At 48.8% G+C, this 22,750-nt stretch overlaps 1 long non-coding RNA gene across 3 annotated transcripts; it reads right to left on the reverse strand.

Annotated features, from left to right (window-relative positions):
• Positions 1-284: 284 nt before the first annotated feature.
• Positions 285-13,437, reverse strand: LOC119953752. 3 transcript variants are annotated; one of them, XR_005458091.1, is made up of 3 exons: positions 13,408-13,437; positions 1,667-1,787; positions 285-568 (listed from the first exon to the last, which is right to left on the reverse strand). It is a non-coding gene; the product is annotated as an uncharacterized LOC119953752 (long non-coding RNA). The 3 variants fall into 3 exon arrangements; XR_005458093.1 differs by lacking the exon at positions 13,408-13,437 and adding an exon at positions 13,245-13,375; XR_005458092.1 differs by lacking the exon at positions 13,408-13,437 and adding an exon at positions 7,447-7,614.
• Between the last annotated feature and the right edge of the window lie 9,313 nt (positions 13,438-22,750).

A 22,750-nucleotide genomic window follows, 5' to 3' on the forward strand; every position in this document is an offset into this window, starting at 1 on the left:
ACTGCCATGTTCCCGCCTTTGGGAAATTTTCTATGAGACTAGATCAGGGAGGTGACAGCCAGTTGCTCACCAGCAGCAGGTAGCAGATTAAATTCCCAACCGAGGGTATTTGTTATATGTTGCCTCCACAGACAGGTCCCTGTTGAGACTGAAGCCCAGCCAATGAATTGAAGCAGCCTCCCAATGGAAGACAAGGATAGAACTCATTGAATTTAACTGCCAGCCAAAGATGTGATTACCAGAGAGTTACAGACTCCTATGCAGTCTCTTCTCCACAATGACAGAATGACAACTGTGGCTGCTTTTTATTTTTAATCCATTTTGAGATGCCTTCTTCTTCCCGTACCTATACTGAGAACTGCCATCCACCGTCGGGTGTCAATCTTTCAATGCGAGGCAGCCTCCTATTGGCCCTTCAATCTTGGGAGCTTGACTTTTTCCTTAATAGGATGGACTCGCTGGAGGCTGCCAGTTAATTAGTTGCCTCCTCAAAACTTGCTCTCGGAGTCCCAGCACTGGAATTTGAGAGTTCCTGACTCACATTTTCTCTTGATGACTGGATTGGGACCTAGGAACAAAATATCAGCCCAAACTTAGCAGTTATTTCACAGGTGCAGGCATTCAGCATGGCTGGTATCAACAAATGCAAACAGGAAGCACTGGAGAACCATCAGAAAGAGCTGATTCATTTTGATTCTTTTGGCCAGAATTGCTGAAATCTGTAATCACCCCTTACATTAACACTGCAATGAAGTTACTGTGAAAATCCCCTCGTCGCCACACTCCGGCACCTGTTCGGGAGGCGGAGAATTAAAATTGTCCAATTCACCCAAAAAGCACATCTTTCGGACTTGTGGGCAGTATTAATGTAAGCCTACTTGTGACACGGAGAAAGTTTATTGGGCAGAGGTTCAAGGTGAGAGGGGGAAAGTTTATGGGAGATACGCGGGGTCAGTTTCTCACACAGAGTGGTGGGTGCTTGGAACACGCTGCCAGAGGATGTGGTGGAAGCAGACACATTAGCAACATTTAGGGGGTATCTGGATGGATATATGAATAAGGAAGAAATAGAGGGACATGGACCAAGTAAGGGTAGAAGGTTTGTTTTTAGTTAGGGCATCGTGATCGGCACAGGCTTGGAGGGCCGAAGGGCATGTTCCTGGCGCTGTACTTTTTGTTGTTCTTTGAAACCGGAGCACCGTGAAACCCACGCAGACACGGGAGAACATGCAGACTCCGCACATACAAGCGGGAAACGAACCCGGACCCTGGCGCTTTGAAGCAACGGTGCTAACTACTGTGTTAAAACAGGAAGTTAAAGCAGATATAATTAACATTTTAATAACTTTTCAGGAAGCAAAATAGGATTGGGATATAGGCATGGGAATAAGATAAAATCTGAAATTAAATTTGTAAAATATTTATAAATTAATGGAATTTTTAAAGGTGCTTCTGCTGAATGTCACTCAGTACTGTAAAATTAGTTTTTCTGAGCAATTGAGCTCAGCAGTATAGGACTTCATTCACTGTTAAAATCTCAGTTCAACTCTCAACAAAGCTTAACATATTCAGTACTTTTTATCGTGAAAATGGTATGCATAAACTGAAGTTTGTGTAATTTGACTTATTCTGTATTTATTGTATCTGCAATGACTGCACCACATACCATATGGAGAAGCAGGACATCATCGACAGCTTCTGCAATTTTTGTGCCAGAAGTTACGGTCAATTTTGCACATTAATGCTGCCGAGCTCTCAGAATTTCATTGTCATTACATCCACAAATTCTGGGGCATTAAGAAAAAGTGAAGATGAGAAAAAGCTATTCTGCAAATTAAGTTCTTCATTTTAGTACATCAGTTCAGTAAGCTTACCATTAAAATACAATTTGTAGTGCTTTTTGACTTGGATCACTTTCACACCTAGATTATTCCAAAACTTTATTGTAAAATATTAACAAAGATCTGTTTTATAGAATCATAGAATTTACAGTGCAGAAGGAGGCCATTCAGCCCATCGAGTCTGCACCGGCTCTTGGAAAGAGCACCCTACCCAAGGTCAACAACTCCACCCTATCCCCATAACCCAGTAACCCCACCCAACACTAAGGGCAATTTTGGACACTAAGGGTAATTTATCATGGCCAATCCACCTAACCTGCACATCTTTGGACTGTGAGAGGAAACCGGAGCACCCGGAGGAAACCCACGCACACAGGGGGAGGATGTGCAGACTCCGCACAGACAGTGACCCAAGCCGGAATCGAACCTGGGACCCTGGAGCTGTGAAGCGATTGTGCTATCCACAATGCTACCGTGCTGCCCTCAACTTGCCTTCAACTGAATGTATATCCTTTTTGAACCAAGGGTATGATATATCTGAATGTAATGTACTCTTATGTTTCAATTATTTACTCTTGAATCTGAATAACAATGGAAGATGGTATTCCCCATAGGGCATTTTGAGTCATTATGTTGTGTTTAACTTGAGTCACTTGGCCAAACTGATCTTAGATGTTCTTCCCTTAAGGACATTTAACAAACCTGTTGAGTGCTTAGGACAATCTTGGAGCTTTACTGGTCACTTAACTGATAGCCGTGGTGTGTTACACTTCGTTTAGGAGTCTGAGTTTCTGTGGCAACAGGCACTTTTACATTCATGTTGTAGTCTGGAGCAATAGTGCATAGTGATGGTAGAGGCTCCACTGTTGTTTCCATCATGTGGCTGACCAGGAATATCTACCACTCTTACAACCTGCTATTGATAAGTGTTGGAATGATTTGCAAGTTTATACTCAACCTGTCTGGCTGTACTATGAATGTACCTTCTTGGCCATTAAGCCCTGGGGAGACTTGAGCTTCTGGCCCAGAGGAAGGGACGCTGCCGGCTGTGCCATAAGATCTCTACTTAACTGCTGCTAGCCCACAGTCTGCCGCACATTTATTAAGTACAATCCAACTTGTCATGGTGCTGATTTAAACTCAACTTCTGAGCATCTAGTCCAGTACCATAGCCACTGGTTTCCATTACCCTGTAGTACTTTATTTGCCTTGGTGCATAATCATGTTCATAACACAATCATTTATGCATATAAAATTCAGGGCAAGATTCTTTGGCCTCCTCATGGCAGGAGGCGGCCTGCCATTGGCTAGTGGCAGGATCTTCTGGTCATGTCGCTGTCAATAGGATTTCCCATTGAATCCACCCCAAGCCGCCAGGAAACCCACACTGGGGGTGCGCCGTTGGTGGGACCAGAAAATCCTACTGACGTGAACAGCTGGAAGATCTCACCCTCAAAGCCCACAGCATTTGTAAGTTCTAGAGCTTTAACTCTCATTCAACATACAGGGCGGAATTCTCCGGTCATTGCCATTCACTTTTCCCACCGGCAGTGCACTGCCGCCCGTGGATTTCGCGGCGGCATGGGGTGGTTTCAATGGAAAATCCCATTGATAAAAGGTGGGAAGATAAAATCCCGCTGCCAGCGAGAGGCGGGCAACCGAGAAATAGCGGTGGCTTGGGAACCAGAGAATCCCGTCCATGGTTTTAGATATGTATTGTAAGATTGATTTAGGTATATTTAAGTCCAGTTGGCTGACAGGAAAATCAATGAAAATGTTTTGTGAACATTACAGTACATTAAGTTACAATTTGAGACAAACTAATATTTTAAAGAATGAATATGAAGTAAATGTGAATTGTGCATGTTGTGAAAATAGAAGTCGGAGAACCCAGCATCAAAATGATACCAGTCCATTTTTTTTCAAGATAATAAAGTGCTACATGTGCATTTTTCATTTAGGTCAACGATAAAAGGAACTTATGACAAGTTTTGAAAATATACAAAGTTAAAAAGAAACTCAAAAATCATTGTCAAACGATAGTTTTGTCTAGAATTGCAGCCTTATGAAAGGGATTCTTTCATCAACTATAAATTACTTGTGTTACTGTTTCCTATAAAAAGAGTGCATGCCACTTTAGCAAAATATCAACATTTTTAATAACTACTTTTGACAGAAAATTCCAGACATTGAAGAAAAGTGGAAGAAGGCTTTTGGTTTTCAAAATTTTGGACTTATGTATTTTAAACAGATATCCTTACTGATTTTGAAGCCACTGTTGCTTTAAATGTTACATTTGTGTGTGACAGCATTAATACACATTAGGTGTAATTTTTATAACTTACAAGGTACAATCTTAGCTTCTCCACCAAAGAACGATGCGAACGTGAAAATTGCACTGGACGAAATATTCACCACTACAAATAGCCTTGAAACGAAACATCCCGAGGCCTCGTTCATTGTAGCTGGGGACTTCAATCAGGCCAAGCTCGAGCATACTACCAAGTTACCACCAACACGTCACCTGTTCCACCAGAGGCACAAACATCCCGGACCACTGCTACACAAATATCAAACATGCCTACCGCTCTATCGCCCGCCCACACTTTGGCAAATCTGACCACATGACTGCTCCTGCTCCCGGCTTATAAGCAAAAACTGAAGTGGGAGAATCCGTCAAAGAAAGTCGTGCATTGTTGGTCTGAGGAATCAGATGATCTTCTACGGGACTGTTTAGAGTCAGTGGACAGGTCAGTATTTAAAAACTCTGTGACCAGCCTGAACAAGTACGCCACTACAGTAACTGACTTCATTAGTAAGTGTGTAGAAGACTGTGTGCCAAAGAAGCAAATCCGTGTGTTCCCAACTGGAAACCCTAGATGAACAAGGATATCTACTGCTTACTGAAGTCAGGTCTGAGGCGTTCAAGTCAGGCGACCCTAACCTCTACAAGAAAGCCAGATATGATCGAAAGAAATCCATCAAAGATGGCAAAAGACAGTATCGGACCAAGCTCGAGTCCCAGGCTAGCCACACGGATCCCCGTCGTCTATGGCAAGGTCTGCAAGACATAACGGGCTACAAGATGAAGGCATGTAAAATCGGCAGCTCCAATGCACCTCTCCCTGATGAGCTCAATGCATCCTATGCCCACTTTGAGCAAGAGGTCAGCGAGAGCGAGCCCTCCACTCCAGAAGCCGCGATGAACTTGTATCTGAGATCACCATTGCAGACTTCAGAGCAGCCTTCTCGAAGGTCAACCCACAGAAAGCCACTGGCCCGGTTGGGGTGCCTGGACGAGCACTCAAGTCTTGCGCGGATCAGCTGGCGGGGTATTCGCAGACATCTTCAACCTCTCTTTACAACAATCTGAGGTCCCTATCTGCTTCAAGAAGATGACCATCATCCCTGTACCAAAAAAAAATCAAGCAGCGTGCCTTAATGACTATTGTCCAGTGGCTCTGACATCCATCATCATGAAGTACTTTGAAAGGTTAGTCATTGAACAAATCAACTCCAGCCTCCCGGATTGCCTTGATCCACTACAGTTCGCCTACCGCTGCAACAGGTCCACAGCAGAGGCCATCTCCATGGCCCTGAACTCTACCCTGGAACACCTAGATAACAAAGACACCTCTGTCAGACTCCTATTTATCGACTACAGCTCAGCCTTCAACACCATCCTTCCTACGAAACTCATCTCCAAACTCCTTGGCCTCGGCTCCTTCCTCTGCGACTGGATCCTGAATTTTCTAACCCACGGGCCACAATCAGTAAAGATAGGCAACAACACCTCCTCCACGATCATTCATAACACCGGTGCCCCACAAGGCTGTGTCCTCAGCCCCCTACTATATTCCTTATACACCTATGACTGTGGTCAAATTCCCCTCCAACTCGATTTTCAAATTTGCTGATGACATCACAGTAGTGGGTTGGATTTCAAACAATGACGAGATAGAGTACAGGAATGAGATAGAGAATCTGGTGAACTGGTGCGACGACAATAATCTCTCCCTCAATGTCAACAAAACAAAGGAGATTGTCATCGACTTCAGGAAGTGTAGTGGAGAACATGCCCCTGTCTACATCAATGGGAACGGAGTAGACAGTGTTGAGAGCTTCAAGTTTTTAGTGTACAGATCACCAACATCCTGTCCTGGTCCCCCCATGCCGACACTATAGTTAAGAAAGCCCACCAATGACTACTTTCTCAGAAGACTAAGGAAATTTGGCATGTCAGCTACGACCCTCACCAACTTCTACAGATGCACCATAGAAAACATTCTTTCTGGTTGGATCACAGCTTGGTATGGAGCCTGCTCTGCCCAAGACCGCAGGAAACTACAAAAGGTTGTGAATATAGCCCAGTCCATCACGCAAACCAGCCTCTCTTCCATTTACTCTATCTATAATTCCCGCTGCCTCAGAAAGGCAGCCAGCATAATTAAGGACCCCACCCATCCCAGACATACTCTCTTCCACATTCTTCCGATAGGAAAAAGATACCAAAGTTTGAGGTTGTGTACCAACCGACTCAAGAACAGCGTCTTCCCTACTGCCATCAGAGTTTTGAATGGACCTACCTCGTATTAAGTTGATCTTTTCTCTACACCTTGCTATAACTGTAACATTATATTCTGCAGTCTCTCCTTCCTTCCCTATGTACGGTATGCATTGTTTGTACAGCAGGCAAGAAACAATACTTTTCACTGTATACTAATACATGTGACAATAATAAATCAAATAAAATCAATAGTTATTATTCATTAATGGGCTCTTATAATTGCATTTTCTTTTCTTGCATGCAGGTGAGTAATTTCACTCGTCAATTTTAGAAGCCTATTCTATTTATTAGATGTCAATTGCCTGAGCTTTTCAGTATCATGGTGCTGTTCCTTATGTCCCCAGATGTCCTCCATTTGTAACAAATTGCTTGCATGATTTATGATTCATGCTCAGTCACCAGTCTTCTGCTTCTTTACAAAGGAAATATTTAGTGTAAAGAAAATCATCTATCTACAATGTAGGGCAATGAGTTATTGTACTTGGCAGAAGTGTGAGTAGTTAATAAGTATTGATCTGTATTTTTTGTATATAATGAAAAAGCCATAATATGTGACTTGGTTTAGTCTTTCGAAAGTAAGGATACTTTAAAAAAATGCTAAATACATGGTGATGCTTTGAGCAATTCAATCGCTAAAGTAAGGACAACGGTGAAGGTGAAGATTTATCAGAGTATGTTTTACTGTTCATTTTCCATTAAAATTTCTGAGTAATATAGTAACTATTTTACACTGATAACCAATTCTTTAAACATGATCCAGTATTGATTGAACTGTTGTGATTTGTTTTTAAAGCCCCAATTATCTGCTTCCCAAAATTAACGAGAATAAACTCTTGAATTAGACCATTGGTAGATATATTTAGATGAGATTTCTGAAGAAATGCCACATTGCTGATGTAATTTGGTCTGTAATAGTCAACTTAATAATGACTAATGAGGAAAAATAAGAAAATCAGTCAATGCTGAGAGTAATTTTGGGTTCTGCTGGTATTCAATGAAAAACAATCACTTTTCCCTTAAAATGTTAGCTATTCCCACCTCCTTTCTGATCTCTCTACATTGTCCTCCTAAAAGCAGTTGTTCAATTTATGACAATGTTCTGCCATTGTCACTTTCAAGATAGTTGTTGGATGATGTGTAAAATCAGGTCAATTTGATGCATTGTTTCGTCTTTGTACATGCAACTGGCACTGCATGCCAGTACATCAGGACTGTGTGCCATCTAGATAATGAACATTCCAAAATATTAAAAAAAGTTAATATGCTTGTTTTTCTTTTGACTTAGATATCATAGATAGCATAGAATTTACAGTGCAGAAGGAGGCCATTCGGCCCATTGAGTCTGCACCGGCTCTTGGAAAGAGCACCCTACCCAAGGTCAACACCTCCACCTTATCCCCATAACCCAGTAACCCCACCCAAAACTAAGGGCAATTTTAGACACTAAGGGAAATTTATCATGGCCAATCCACCTAACCTGCACATCTTTGGACTGTGGGAGGAAACCCACGCACACACGGGGAGGATGTGCAGACTCGACACAGACAGTGACCCAAGCCGGAATCGAACCTGGGACCCTGGAGCTGTGAAGCAATTGTGCTGTCAACAATGCTACCGTGATGCCCTGACTTGTATACAGTGAGTTGCAACTTACAATTTAATTGCAGAGAATGGTTTTGCATAAACAAAACTTCAATTCATCTGTGTAAAATAAATACATTTTGATGCAGAAGACATGGAAATAGTTTATCATATTTTTTATAAGCCTCCGCCTGTTTTAAAGAAGCATTAGATCAATTTTTATAAGGCTGACATACTGAGATTTTCAGAAATCTTTCATCCTATCATAATCAGGTTGCACTCACAGATGTAACCTTTTTAACAATAGTTTTCTTTCTATTTATCTTTGGTTCCACTAATTCTGTCCGTCACATATCCTCATGACTTGCTGAAATATGGTTTGCAGGTGGAAAGGAACTAACTCACCAAGTTGTTTGCCTTGGATTAGTGGCACCGTTTTTGGGTTACAGACTTTCGGTTTAAACTCCACGCTAAAGACTTCTCATAATTTAGGCTAACACTACAGTGTGGTACTGAGGGAGTGAAACATTGCTGAATATGCTGGGTGGGATTCTCCTTTGGCTGACGGCGAAATCGCAAAACACGATCGGGTGGAGTTCCGACGGCAAAATCGCGGCGCGTGCCGATTTGACACCAAATCGCAATTCTCCGTCACCTCGACAGGATGTCACTGCGGTCTGGAATGTACATATAGTAAACATTGTTTGCATGTCATTAGCAGGCCTGACACGGTATTCTCCGGGGCATCCACACTTGTCCCCTTCCTATGGGCCGAGTTCCCGACGACACGGTTCACTTTTGCTTTTAAAAATCGTGAATCCGGTGTTGTAGCTGATGAGGGAGAGAGAGGAGGTAGAACACAGAGAGGCGTGACAGGACTGTGGGGCTGGACATTGGTGGGGGAAGGGGGACTAGGGAAGGAAGGGGGGGAGGCGACGGGAACAGGGTGAGTGGTCGGAGTGAACCCCCCCCCCCCCCCCCCCCCCCCCCCCCCGACAGGGGCATTGTCCAGTCAAGCCATTGCAAGGCGGCCATCTTGCTGTGCACCCCAGTGACCACCCAGCTTGGCCCTCGGTCCTGCAGATTAACACCCGCCATATGAGTGCTCCCGCACCTCACCCTCCACCATACCACCCCCTCCCCCTATCTGGCCGCCACGCACTGGTGGCCCACCCAAGGCAACACCCACAGTAGCCCCTGTGGGGACGCCGGGCAGGGGCCGCGGAGCATAACGCTGGCAAAGGCAGCACCAGCTGATCATGGAATTTGCAGTGCAGAAGGAGGCCATTCGTTCCATCGAGACTGCACCGACCCTTGGAAAGAGTGCCCCACCCAAGCCCACACCTCCACCCTATCCCCGTAACCCAGTAATCCAACCTAATCTTTTTGGACACGAGGGTCAATTTAGCATGGCCAATACATGTAACATGCATAGCTTTGGACTGTGGGAGGAAACCGGAGCACCTGGAGGAAACCCACGCAGACACGGGGAGAACATGCAGACTCCGCACAGACAGTGACCCAAGCCAGGAATTGAACCTGCGACCCTGGAGCTGTGATGCAATTGTGCTAACCACTATTCTACCGTGCCACCCATGCACTGTGCATCGTGCCGCCCATATACTGTGCTACTGTGCCTCCCATGGTACTCCTGGCATCAGAGACTACACCAGGGCCAGAAGCTCCCATCATGCCGACCACTGACGAGCCAGGTTTGCGGAGGTGGGGACATGCAGCAGCAGAGCCCATAGTGCCAACCAAGGGCACCATGTAGCCCATTGCATCTGGTTGGCATGGAGGTATGCACCATGCTAACATGTCGGCCTTTCACCCCCTTCAGACAATGGATATTGGATTACAACCAGCAATGGTGGCCTTTCTGCTGATCGCCGCCGCCCTGGTGCATGCCCTGTGGCTGTACGAGCTGGAGTTACTTGAGGAGGAGGAAGCTGCAGCAGCGGAGCATGCAGCAGCAGAGCCTGTCTCAGAGGGACAGGAGGCAGTCGCCCAGGATGCAGCCGGCCACCCAACCGGCCGAGGTGGAGGAGATGCAAAGGAGACGCCGCATGAGGCCTCGCGTGTACTGGCAGCGCCTGTCATTTGAGGACCTGCCGGACTGGGCATGCCGTCGAAGACTCTGGCTGAGCAGGGAGACAGTGTGACATATCTGCCAGATCTTGGCACACCTGAATCGCGGGTGTATGGTTGAGGACACCTGCTCCCAGTGGCCATCAAGGTGACAGTCGCCCTGAACTTTATGCTACTGGATCCTTCCAGGCGCCGATTAGAGACCTGTCCGGAATCCCACAGACCTTGGTGCACAAGTGCATTTGCACCATCATGGGAGGCCCCATATGTCCAGGGGACACAATACATCTATTTCAATGTGGACCGAGTCCACCAGGATGCCCAGGCAGCGGGGTTCGCCGCCATTGATGGGATGCCCCGGGTCCAGCGTGATAGACGGGATGCATGTCTCCCTACGAGCACCTGCACATGACAGGCCGCTGTACACAAACCGAAAGGGTTCCGCTCAATTAACATGCAGCTGATATGTGAGCACCAGCTGCGCATCATACACATCTGAGCCCAATACCCGGGCAGTGCGCACAATGCCTGGCACACTCGACGATTCCTGACATGTTTAAGATTCCCCTCTCCCCCCCCCTGCCCCTCCAGTATGGTGCTGAGAGGATTGCCCACGTTGTGGCGGCCTGCTGTGTCTTCCACAACATCATGGAGTAGAGGGGCAACGTGCTGGAGGAGGATAATGAATGACAGGCATCCTCCGACGAGGAGGATGCGGGGGAGGGAGAAAGGAAGGTGGGCAGGACATGGAGCTTTGACAGGCACGGGAGGCCGCACGACGTGTGCACCCGAGCCCACGTGCATGGGATGCTCTGATCGCCTCCAGGTTCACCAATTGGGGGGTGGGGAGCGAACTGGCCAGGGGCACGGACACCGCATACCCCCCCCCCCCCCCCCACACACACACACAGCTACCCCCTTGCCTGTAATGCATACCTGTCGCACCACGGGGTCAGGGCCCTGAGTTGGCAGTAACACCGGGTCTGGTCCATGGGATGGAAGATGATGACAACCCGCTCTGCGATGAGCTCCAGTGCTCCGCATTGTATGACACCGTCTGACCCCTGCCCACAGTAGCATGTTCTACTCTCCACCTGGGTGATCCCTGCATCTGAGCTGGCCAATCCATGACATGGTCCCATCAAATCACTGGGGTGACAGTAGTGGGGCGGCGGGTAACCCAGGCCACCCACAGGGTCCACCCATTCCCCCCCTCCACCCTGGCCAGCCCAGACAGCACACCCCTCACACCCAAAATGACAGAGCACCGAGCCAGGTTGTAACAGTGTGAACAGGTGTTTAATGTGACAACATATTTACAGATTTGTGCCCCAGTCCATCTAACTAAACTGTGCCCTGCACCCGTGACTACTTAACTAGTGTCTAACTTTCTGGCCTTACGGGCCCCAACATCTTGCTGGTTCCCCAGACGGTACAGCAGGAGTGGAGGCGGCCTGCTGTGATTCCCGCCCAGCGAACTGGGTCCTTTTTGGCGGCCGTCTTATGGGACGACCAGGCCTGGATGGCCTGGCGGCTACTTAGGCATCCCAGGTGGTGTGGTGCCAGCCTGTTGTGCCTGCTGCCCACCAGATGCGAGGGGGGCAGGGGGGAGTCCAAGGTGCTGCAGTGTTCCAGCCTATCCAAGGAGGACCCTGACTGTAGACCCAGCATGGTGCAGGACAGGGTCCTTAGAGATTATCGCTGGCATGGGTAGCGTCAGCCACCTGTGCCCCTGTCGGCAAGGACGGGTGGCAGGGTGAGAGCCCCCCCGTGCCAGGCACCGACGGGTCCAGGGATGCGGTGTGGAGGGAAAAGTGTTGGGGGGGGGAAACGGACGAGGTTGGGGGTGAGACCCACGCAGACGCGGGGAGAATGTGCAAACCTCACACAGATAGTGACCAGGGGCCGGGATTGAACCTGGGTCCTTGGCGCCGTGAGGCAGTCGTGCCAACCATATAACCACCGTGCCGCCCCATCCTGTTACACCCGACAGCGCCTGACACCTTCGAGATGCTCTCCCGGGGTTGGCCCTAGAGTGACAGGGGCTATCCGCTGCGATCGTGGCTGATGATGCCTATCCGGAGGCCTCAGACCGATGCGAGAACCGCTATAACAATGCCCTCCAACATAGCCCTTAGGAGGGTCTCCCAGCCTCCCACAACGTGGTGACCTGCTGTGACCCCAACAACATCACGCAACAGAGGGGTGACATGTTGGAGTAGCAGGATGAATGCCAGGCGTCCTCCGACGAGGATGCGGAGGAGGGCCAGGACGGGCAGGGCACGAGCCCGGGTAGCCACAGGAGGTTGTACACATGTGCGGCAGGGCCACTGCGCACAGGACAATTTAATCGCCTCCAGGTGCATTAACTAGCTGGCCCGGCCACTGGCAGGCCAAACGTCCCCCCAGTCACCCCTCCCTGAATCCAGCACCTCTCCCTGCATCAACCACCCCGCCACACCTGCACCCCCCTCCGTGCTTCCCACCTGCTTTAATACAGGGTTCTGGCCCTGGGTTGGCAGTATCAGTGGATCTGGTCCATGGGACGGAGGTCAATGACGACCTGCTCCGCGATGAGCTCTGGTGCTCCGCATCGTTTGACGAAGTCTGACTCCTGCTCTCCGGAGCACATTGTACTGTCCGCCCGGTTGATCCCTGCATGCATACTGGACATTCCATCTCACGATCCTATCAAACCCTTGGGGTGACAGGTATGAGGTCCAGGGTAGGGGAGGTGCAGTGTTGAGTATCGGGTCGGTGTGAGGAAGACCCTACCACATGGCGCCCCCACATATCTTCTGTCTCCGAGGGCAGCCGCAGCCATAACTCCTGACTGCCCTGGCCCATGCCCATTTCCAACACCCACGCCCCATACCTTTGTGCAGTGTTGGCCTGGGTGGCACACATTGTCGGTACCGTCTCCTGCCCCTGTAGGCGGTTGGACCCCTCCAACTGAACCTGCAGGCACTGAATGGTTGCTGACACCCCTCCTGTAGTCCCTGGCTCTGTGCCTGCGTCTCCAACATTGATGGGATCGCCCTTTCCAGAAGCCCAAAATCCATTTTGAAGGCAGCTAGACCCTGGAGTTGGGACACCCTCTGACCGTCCGCCCCCCTTGGGGGTTCCGACTTCCACCTGATTCACCGCTGCATGTGTGTGGAGCTCACCAGAGAGTGCCCAGGAGCCTCTTCACTAAAGTGCCCAGCCGAAGTGACTGTCCCTGGGATGGAGGAGGGTGTCGGTGACAGCAGTGTTGTCCCCAGACATGTGCTCCATTGTGAAAGATCTATTCATGGGCCAGAGAACGTTTTTGATTATAGCAAGACTGACCTGATAAAACCAGGGTCTTCCCCATTGAAGCACCTTCATATGTTAATGAACCACTCATGTAATTGTCACAATATGTAAGATGACCTATTTAGGGAGGGGCTTTTGTGACAATCTTTGCCACCAGTGTGATTTTTGCTTTTTTTAAGAAACATACCTGTTGGAAGCAAGAACAGTAGTGATAGCAACAGCTAGCCACACTAGCCAAAGCAGACAAAAGGTAGTAATGGCAGCACCACACACGACAGAACTCTCAGAACATAAGTTTAATAAGGCAATTGGATGAAGTAAAATGGAACAACTGAGCCAAAGGAACAGCAGGAACCAAAGCATCAACCTTTAGACACAGCAATTCAAGGGTAACAGCTCAGGAGTTATGGGGACAGTATTTGTAAGCAAGAGACTGATATTGGAGGATTGTGAGCATTGACCATTTTCTCCACTTGGGTAGGTTCAGGCCAAATCTTAAGATAAAGGAGTATAAGAAGGAAGCTGTGGGTTCATCTATAGTGTACAAATGTTGTTGAATGCTCTCTTGACCCCAATTTCAAAGAGCATATTTTGGACCTGTTATTTACATCCGCCCATCAGCCCCTGTGGGTTAGGATGATACTGGGGACTTCATTCCAGTATCATGCAGTGGAATTGCAAACTTAGATAATTTACCTTTAATTCCGACTGAATTTGTCCTGTAGCCCGGTGCCCCATACAGACCTTGCACTTTTATGTCTTGAAGTGTGCTTAATGAAATTAACGTTTTCATTCCTTTTATCTTGATTGATTATAAAAGTTAATAATGGAGAGTAGGCTAGCTACCTTCGTTACCCACTCTCAATGTCCCTGTAATTTATTTTCATAGAATTCCTCCAGTGCAGAAGGTGGCCGTTCGGCCCATCAAGTCTTTCCCGACCTCCAAAAGAGTACCCTACTTAGGCTCAATAACCCGTCCTATCCCCATAACCCGCCTCACCTTGGGACACTAAGGGGCAATTTAGCATGGCCAATCCATCTAACCAGCCCATCTTTGGACTGTGTGAGGAAACTGGAGCACCCGGAGGAAATCTACACAGATACAGGGAGAATGTACAAACTCCACACAGTCACCCAAGGTCGGATCCCTGGCGCTGTGAGGCAGCAGTGCTTAACCACTGTATACTTGTATATTTAGGTTTGTCTGTTTGAAGAAGAATGTGAAAGGTAATTTAAAAATAAGATTGTTCCCACTGGTGCGCAAACGAGGACAAGGACAGGGAGAGCAAGAATTATTAGTTGGCGAACCAAAAGAGAAGAAAATGATTGTACTGTATGTTGGCGGTCGAGTGGCACAGTGATTATCACTGCTGCCTCATCGTCCCAGGGACCCGGGTTCAATTCTGGCTTCGGGTGACTGTGTGGAGTTTACACTTTCTCCCCGTGTCTGCGTGGGTTTCCTCTGGGTGCTCCAGTTACCTCCCACAGATGAGCAGGTTAGGTTAATTGGCCATGCCAAATTGCCCCTTAGTGTCCAAAAGATTAGGTGGGGTTACAGAGATAGGATTGGGGCCTGACCCGAGGTAGGGTGCTCTTTCAGAGGGTTGGTGCAGACTCAATGTGCTGAATGTGCCTCCTTCTGCATTGTAGAGATTCTATGATTGTTAGATCATGAATTACTTTAGTCTATTACAGAAACAGGGCATTAACTCAAATGGTATGAGTTGGTAGTCATGTTTCAGATGTGCCTCCTGTCGCCACTATTTCATCTCACTATCAGCATATAATTTTACTTCTTTCCCCCTTAAGTACCTATCTCGCTTCCCTTCAAATACATCTATGCTATTCGGCTCAACTAATCCTTGTGGTAATAAGTTCCACATCCTAAGCACTCTCTATGTAAAGAAGTTTTGCCTGAGTTCCTAATTGGATATATTTATGGCTATTTTATATTTATGCCCCTAATTGTGGTCTGCAACAAAGTGGAAACGTTTTCTGTGTGTCAAATCTATCCAATACCTTCAAAACTTAAGGGTTCCTGTCAGATCACCCCGCAGCCTCCTCTTTGCTGGAGAAAAATAAGCCCCCGTCACATAGGCAAACTCTTATAAATGTGAACATAGGAATCTAAATAGTGGATGGTTGACAAAAGCATTACAAGAAATGTTCCAACAGGAAGTCAAATTCTGCAAACATGAGTTGCAAACAGAAAGGTTTTAAATGTATTGAAGTGACATTTAAATATTGATCAATGACACAAGGCAGTATTTAGTTTGAAATACACAAACCACTGCCGGTAAGATCCACAGTTTCCACATTTATTTAAAGCGATGGGACGTTGTTCCTTTCCAAAGTCTCAAACAAAGATGTTTTTCATCTTATACGTATTTAGCACATCTTGTTTTGTCCTACGAATTGTCAATGAGACTGAGCAGCTTTCTGAGGCAAGGTAAAAAGTGAATGTGTACCATAACACTGATAGGAGGAATTGGATGATAGTCAAGAGAGAAGTCTGAAGTTCATGGACTGGATTCTCCGTTTTGGAGACTAAGTTCCCATGCCGGCTTAAAAACGGTTATGTTTTGCACCAGGAAACCTGCTGTAAAACAGCCAGCAAATTCCCCGTTTTGCTGGGCCTAACAGGGAGGCAGCATATAGCTGGCAACTCTAGCTGCTGATACGGCCACCATCACTTCCGGTTCAGAGGCCACACATGCGCACGGCGGAGGCCTGCAGTGGCTGTGCCGTGCTCCATGGTTGACTCAGCCCGTCGACCTGGACCGCCAAAGTAGTACCCCCTATCAGCTGCTTGGGCGCCCCGACTGCCCGCCCACAGTGCCATCGGCCGCTTGCGCACCCCCCCCCTACCCGCCGATTGGACATCCCCCGATGGCAAGTTCACGGAAGGTGTCAGCACATGTAACCCACGCGGTTGGGAACTCGGCCGATTGGGGATGGAGCATCGCGGGGAGGGCCTCAGACAATGACCTGAGGTGGTGGATAATCGATGAAGCATACTCCTAGAGTACACGCTTTTCAGGGGAGAATTGAAATCCGGCGCCGCTCCCGATTTTGGCGACAAAACAGATTCTCCGTCCCATCGCCGAACACAATTTCGGCGTTGGGGACCGGAGAATCCAGCCCCAGAGATTTGGGGAGGGGATGCGGCAATGGCCTTCCATGGCCGGGGAGTGCGGGTGGGGGAGGGCGAACTGCCAAGTGGCCGGGGTGACCTTCACGGGACTGGGGTGGTGTCCGGTCCCGGAGCATCATTACTACCGTGGCTTGCACGGCAGCCATCTTGCTGAGCACCCCACTGACACCCACCTTGGCCCCTGGTTCTGCAGAGTGACACTGACCATATGGTCGCCCCCACCCCACCCGGCCGCCACCCGCACCCAGGGCAACACCCACAGTAGCCCCTACGGGGGCCATGGTGCCTACCCCTAGCGTGGGCAATGCCAACCAATGGTACCCCTGGCAGCAGGGATGGGCGCGAGGGCTAGAGGCCCCTAGGATGCTAGCCACCAATGGGGGTCAGGGTTGCGGCGATGGGTGGGGGGGGGCGGAGCGACATGTGGGGGCAGAGCCCGCTTTGCCAACTGGGTCCGGTGAACCTGGTTGGACACGGGGGTATGTCCATGACACCATGATAACATGTCGGCCTTTCACCCCCTGCAGATAATGAATATTGGGATTCCACCAGCAATGGTGGCCGTTCTGCTAGTCGCCGCAGCCCTGGGAGATGCTCTGTGCCTGTATAAACTGGGGCTGCTCGAGGAGGAGGAGGAAGCTGCAACAATGAAGCAGGCAGCAGCGGAGCAGGCAGCAGCGGAGCAGGCAGCAGCAAAATAGGAGGCAGCCACCCAGGATGGAGGGCCGGCCGCCCAACAGGCCGAGGAGGAGAAGGTGCCAAGAAGGTGCACCATGATACCTTGCGTGTATCGACAGGCTTGTCATTCGAGGATCTGGTGGACTGGGCATGCCGTCGAAGACTCCGACTGAGCAGAGAGACAGTGTGACATGTCTGCCAGATCTTGGCACACCTGGCACCGCAGAGGTATGGGGGAAGGACACCTGCTCCCAGTGGCCGTCAAGGTGATGGTCACCCTGATATCCATTATCCATGACATTGGGCCCAGGGAGGCATAGGAGGCCGCACGAGGTGTGTGTCAGGGCCAACGCCCAGCGGATGCTCTGATCGCCTCCACGTCCATCGACTGGGGGTGGTGGGGAGGTAGTGGGTGGGGGGGGGGGGGGGGAGGGGGGGGCGAACTGGCCAGGTGCACAGACACCGTAGCCCAACCCCACATTCCCTCACTCACCACCCTGCCTGCAATCCCCTCTGTGATGCAGACCTGTCACACTACGGGGTGGGGGCTCTGGGTTGCCAGTAACAGCGGATCTGGTCCATGGGGTGGAGGGTGATGACAAACCCCTTTGCGATGAGCTCTGGTGCTCCGCATCGTTTGACAATGTCTGACTGCTTCCCACGGTAGCACTTCCCACCGTCCACCAGGTGACCTCTGCATGCGAGCTGCCCATTCAATCATATGGTCACAGTGGATACCTGGCGTGACGGTGGTGGTGACAGTCAGGGAGTCCGTGCCACCCACAGGGTCTGCCCACCCACACCTCCCTCCAACCTCCGCACAATTTATAACCCCCCGCTCCCCGGCAAGCCCAGACCTGCCCACCCCTCACACCCATCATACAGAGCAACGATGCATATTGCAAAGGTGGCAACAGGTGTTTAATGTGAACGTATGTATACAGATTTGTGCCTTAGCTCCTCTCAGTAAACTGTGCCCTGCACCCGTGCCAACTTCAGTGATGTCTAACCTTCTGGCTTTACTGACCCTAATGTCTAGGTGCATCCTCAGATGTACAGCAGGAGTGGAGGTGGCCTGCTGTGATTCCTGCCCTGCGACCTCGGTCCCCATTGGCTGGCGTGTTCTGACATGACCGGTCCTGGATGGGCCAGGCTGTTGCTCAGGTGTCCCGGGTGGCGTAGTGCCGCCCTGTTCTGTCCGCTGCCCACCAGATGCACAAGGGACAGGAGGAGTGGTGGGGGGGGGGGGGGGGGGAATTCTGAGGTGCTGCGTTCCACACCTCCCCTGTGGGAGTCACTGGCACAGGCCCCGTCACCTCCTCCACCCTCGGGATGCCCGATGGCCCCCAGGCTACTCCATAGGACAGGGGTAAAGCTCCCCTGCCATCTGGCGCTGCCAGTACTGGAGGCACACTCTGGTCTCGACCAGGTTCCGCACACTCGCAGACATGGAGCAAAGGGAGTGGATAATCTCCGACTGGAACTGTGCCACATCACGCTGCGACTGTGCCATCACCTTCTGGGTCTGTGTCACATGAGCCAGTGACTGCACCATCTCCCTCTGGGACTGGGTCACCTCCCTCTGTGTCTGCGATTTCCAGGCGGCTCTGGGACATGGTCCCCTGTGAGGTGACAACCCTGTCCTGGGCCTTGGCCAGCGCCTGCACAGAATGCCCCAGGCCTTGGATATGCTGATCTACAGCTGAAACCATCGCCACAATGCCTCCACCGCGGACGCCACCCGTATGGTGTTAGCTTGGGTGGCACGCATTGTCGGCAACACCTCCTGCAGCTGCATGCAGTTGGACTCCTCCAACAGCACTTGCAGGTACCGGATGCTCGCCGACAATCCGTTATGTAGTCCCTGGCTCTGCAACTGCATCTCTACTATGGATGGGATACTTGTTCCAGAATTTCAAGATGGCAGCTGGTTCCTGGGGCCGACCTGCCCTCCGACCGTCCACCCCCTCGGGTGTTTCCAGCTCCACCTGCTATACCGGGTCAACTGCGTGGTGTGCACCAGAAAGTGTTGCAGGAGCCTCTTCACTGACAATTCCAACGAGTTGCGAGTCTATAGGAAGGTGGGGAGTGTTGGAGACAGCTGTGACAGGAACTCACTGTCATCTTCCAACCCGAGCTCGGGGGTCTCCTGAGTCTCGGACGTAGGGCTGGTATCTGTGCTGCTCTCCTCGTCAGTGCTCGGCTCACGGGTGGCTCTGGCTGTGGCACTGGCTGGGGGCGGGGGACGGCAAATGGACACGGCCCCATTCCCAGTAGGTCCTGCAAGATATAGGACAAGACGCATGATTAGTCTGGGATGGGGGGGGTGTGGAGGTGAGGGTGGTGTGGGTGTGAGGGTGGTGTGGGGGTGAGGGTGGTATGGGGTTGAGGGGAGGTTGACACACGTGTCACGGGGAAACGCAACTAAGTGGGGTCTCACTTCCTCGCCCATGGCCGAGCTCCAGCTCAGCAACCTCCCAATCCCCCGACCACGTCCAGGGCCCTCTGCTCATACACGGTGTGGGGCCGCAGGTTCTGCGGTCCCCTCCTGTTTTCTCCCACTCCCAGGTCATCCTCCACTTCTCCACCGCGTCCAAGAGGGTCTCCAGCTCGACATCTGTAAATCTCGGGGCTGTTCGCTGCCATCTTGTTGGCTGGGATGGTGTGTGTGGGGAGTGGAGTGTGTATATGGGGCTGCAGCTTGTCAGCATCCTGAGTGTCAATCGCGAGACCGGTGAATCCTGCGCCTTTTCTCACGAGACTCGACTATGTTCCACTGTGTTTTCTGTGTGGTGCTGGCCCCTTAGCAGTAGCGTAATCCGTCCAGGTGTGGCACCAGATTTTCTGTCATGAATGTCCACGAATTCTGCGTTGGCGTCAACACTTAGTCTCAAAATGGAGAATCCCGCCCCCGGTGTTTAGAATCATTGACGAATACAGCACAGGAGGCCATCAGCTCATTTTACGTGTGCCAGCTCTTTGAAAGTGATCCAATTATTTCCACGCCTCTGCTCTTCTTCATAGTTCTGCAATATTTCCAAGAATTTATCCAACCCTCTTATGACATTTGCTTCCACTACCCTTTTAAGGCACTGTATTTTATATCACAACAGCTTGCTCTGGGTAAAAAAAAAAAATCTTCCCCTCTGGTCTTTTAGTTACCAAACCTCCCACCAGTGGAAACAGTTTCTCCTTAGTTACTGCAGAAAAACACTTCAGATTTTTCACACCTATTGAATTTCCCCACAAACTTCAACAGATGATTGAAAATTTGATTTGATCAAATGTCAGACTGACAGTGGAGTATGGCTCGGCAGTAACTTAGTATGCGCAGAGGTAGGACGTCAAGACTTTAAGGACTACAACAAGCTGTCACAAAGGCGGCCAGATGAAGTTCAGAAATTGGGACAAATCTTTTGTCTCCATTCTTCTGTTTTTAAGAACAGTTAATTGCTGTTAAACTTTTTATTGTTGCCACTCACTTTTTTCGGGTGCAATTGAAACTGGAGCTGAATGAAACTGATCTCCACGTTGCTGAATATTTAATTGAATGCAAATTTCCATCTAACCTTTTTCTTAGAGGGTGGGGAACCTAAATTACGTAGATCACGGTACCGTTCAGGCCCATGTGATAAGGCTGTAACTTCTATGCATTTTTGTGTGAATGCCTACCTCAGGACATTTTAAAACAGCATTTAAGTTCTGCTAATCACATACATTGTGTTTGTATGACTTGGATACCATTGACAGCCAATGAAAAAATATTAATCTTGCCAATATTTTGTTAATTTGCAGAACTAAAAGTTCTGAAAAAAGATATAGTATATTTGTGAGGGCAGCATGGTAGCACAGTGGTTAGCACTGTTGCTCCACAGCGCCAGGTTCCCGGGTTCGATTCCCGGCTTGGGTCACTGTCTATGAGGTGGGTTTCTGCGTGTCTACGTGAGTTTCCTCCGGGTGCTCCGGTTTCCTCCCACAAGTCCCGAAAGACGTGCTTGTTAGGTGAATTGGACATTCTGAATTCGCCCTCAGTGTACCCGACCAGGCGCCGTAGTGTGGCAACTAGGGGATTTTCACAGTAACTTAATTGTCATAGTAAGAAGTCTTACAACACCAGGTTAAAGTCCAACATGTTTGTTTCAAACACTAGCTTTCAGAGCACTGCTCCTTCCTCAGGTGAATCCTGAGGAAGGAACAGTGCTCTGAAAGCTAGTATTTGAAACAAACATGTTGGACTTTAACCTGGTGTTGTAAGACTTCTTACTGTGCTCACCCCAGTCCAACGCCGGTATCTCCACTTCATTGTCATATTAATGTAAGCGGCTTACAGGGCCGGCTCAAGGTACCAGCAACTCGGGCAGTCGCCCGGGACGCCATCAAGGAGTGCGTGACAAATTATTTCATAATTTTTATGAAGTATTTATCTGACTGTTTTAAATTTATTTTACAACGCAGTGTCTATTTTTACGTGACCGTAAATCATTTTCTGTTGGCTATTTTTACTTGAATTCCGGTCAAGTCAAGTGCGGGACCCACGTAAAAATACAGTCCCTGGGCTAGGAAGCTATTTTTTACGTACCACAGACGATTTTACAAACAGATGTGATCTCGATGTGAATATAGCTATTAGGTACACTTCTACCATTAAGTCGATGTTAGTAAGACATAATATTTCAGAAAAACCAAATGCTGGTGTAATATAGACGAAACTGGGAATATTTAGTTATTAGATTAAAAGAACATAAACGTGACATGCCTAACTGCAACACAAATAATGCTAACTTTGTTCATGCTTATGATAATGATTAATGACCATCAAACTTACCGGAACTCTAGTGAAATGATTGTCCAATGTAATGATTACAAAATACGAAGAATTTTACAGTATGTATAAGGGCGCCGAAGTTCAGCTTGCCCGGGGCGCCAGCAACCCTAGGGCCGTTTCTGTGTAAGCCTACTTGTGACACTAATAAAAGATTATTATTAAGAATCAATTAAATGTTTTGATTCTCACTGCAAAATGTCATCATGTGACATTTAAAAAGTACATGTTTTCTTGATAGTGTCTATCACATCAAATGTTGATTTCACACTTAGAACGTCAGAGATATTGCACAAGAAAATCAACCCGTCACATTTTCGTATTGGCCTAAGTATCAGTTTAGCATGCTAATTGTTTAAACGTCCAATAGAAAATCTATCACTCGAACAGAAATCCAACCAATCAACTCACTCATTTGTTTGAAAACAACAAATCCAGAAGCTATTACCCGCAAACCAGAAAGACTGCACTTACGCCTCCTTCATCAAGTCAGTGGAGAAACAGAAACTTCTGAAAAAATATATTTACACATATAATTTGTTTATTTACTGTTAGAAATGTTTCAAAGAAGCTTCCCCTACCCATTCTGGAATTAAAACATTTCTCTGTTGATGTTGGGTAAGATTAATTTTTGTGTGCTTTCATGCAAGTAGTGATATCTCTACTGGGCGGTGGGTGGGAAGATATTTATCTTAGGCTATGATGCTAACAGGTCCAGTTGA

This window comes from Scyliorhinus canicula, chromosome 18, assembly GCF_902713615.1.
Source record: "Scyliorhinus canicula chromosome 18, sScyCan1.1, whole genome shotgun sequence".
In the NCBI taxonomy this organism is placed as follows: Eukaryota; Metazoa; Chordata; class Chondrichthyes; order Carcharhiniformes; family Scyliorhinidae; genus Scyliorhinus; species Scyliorhinus canicula.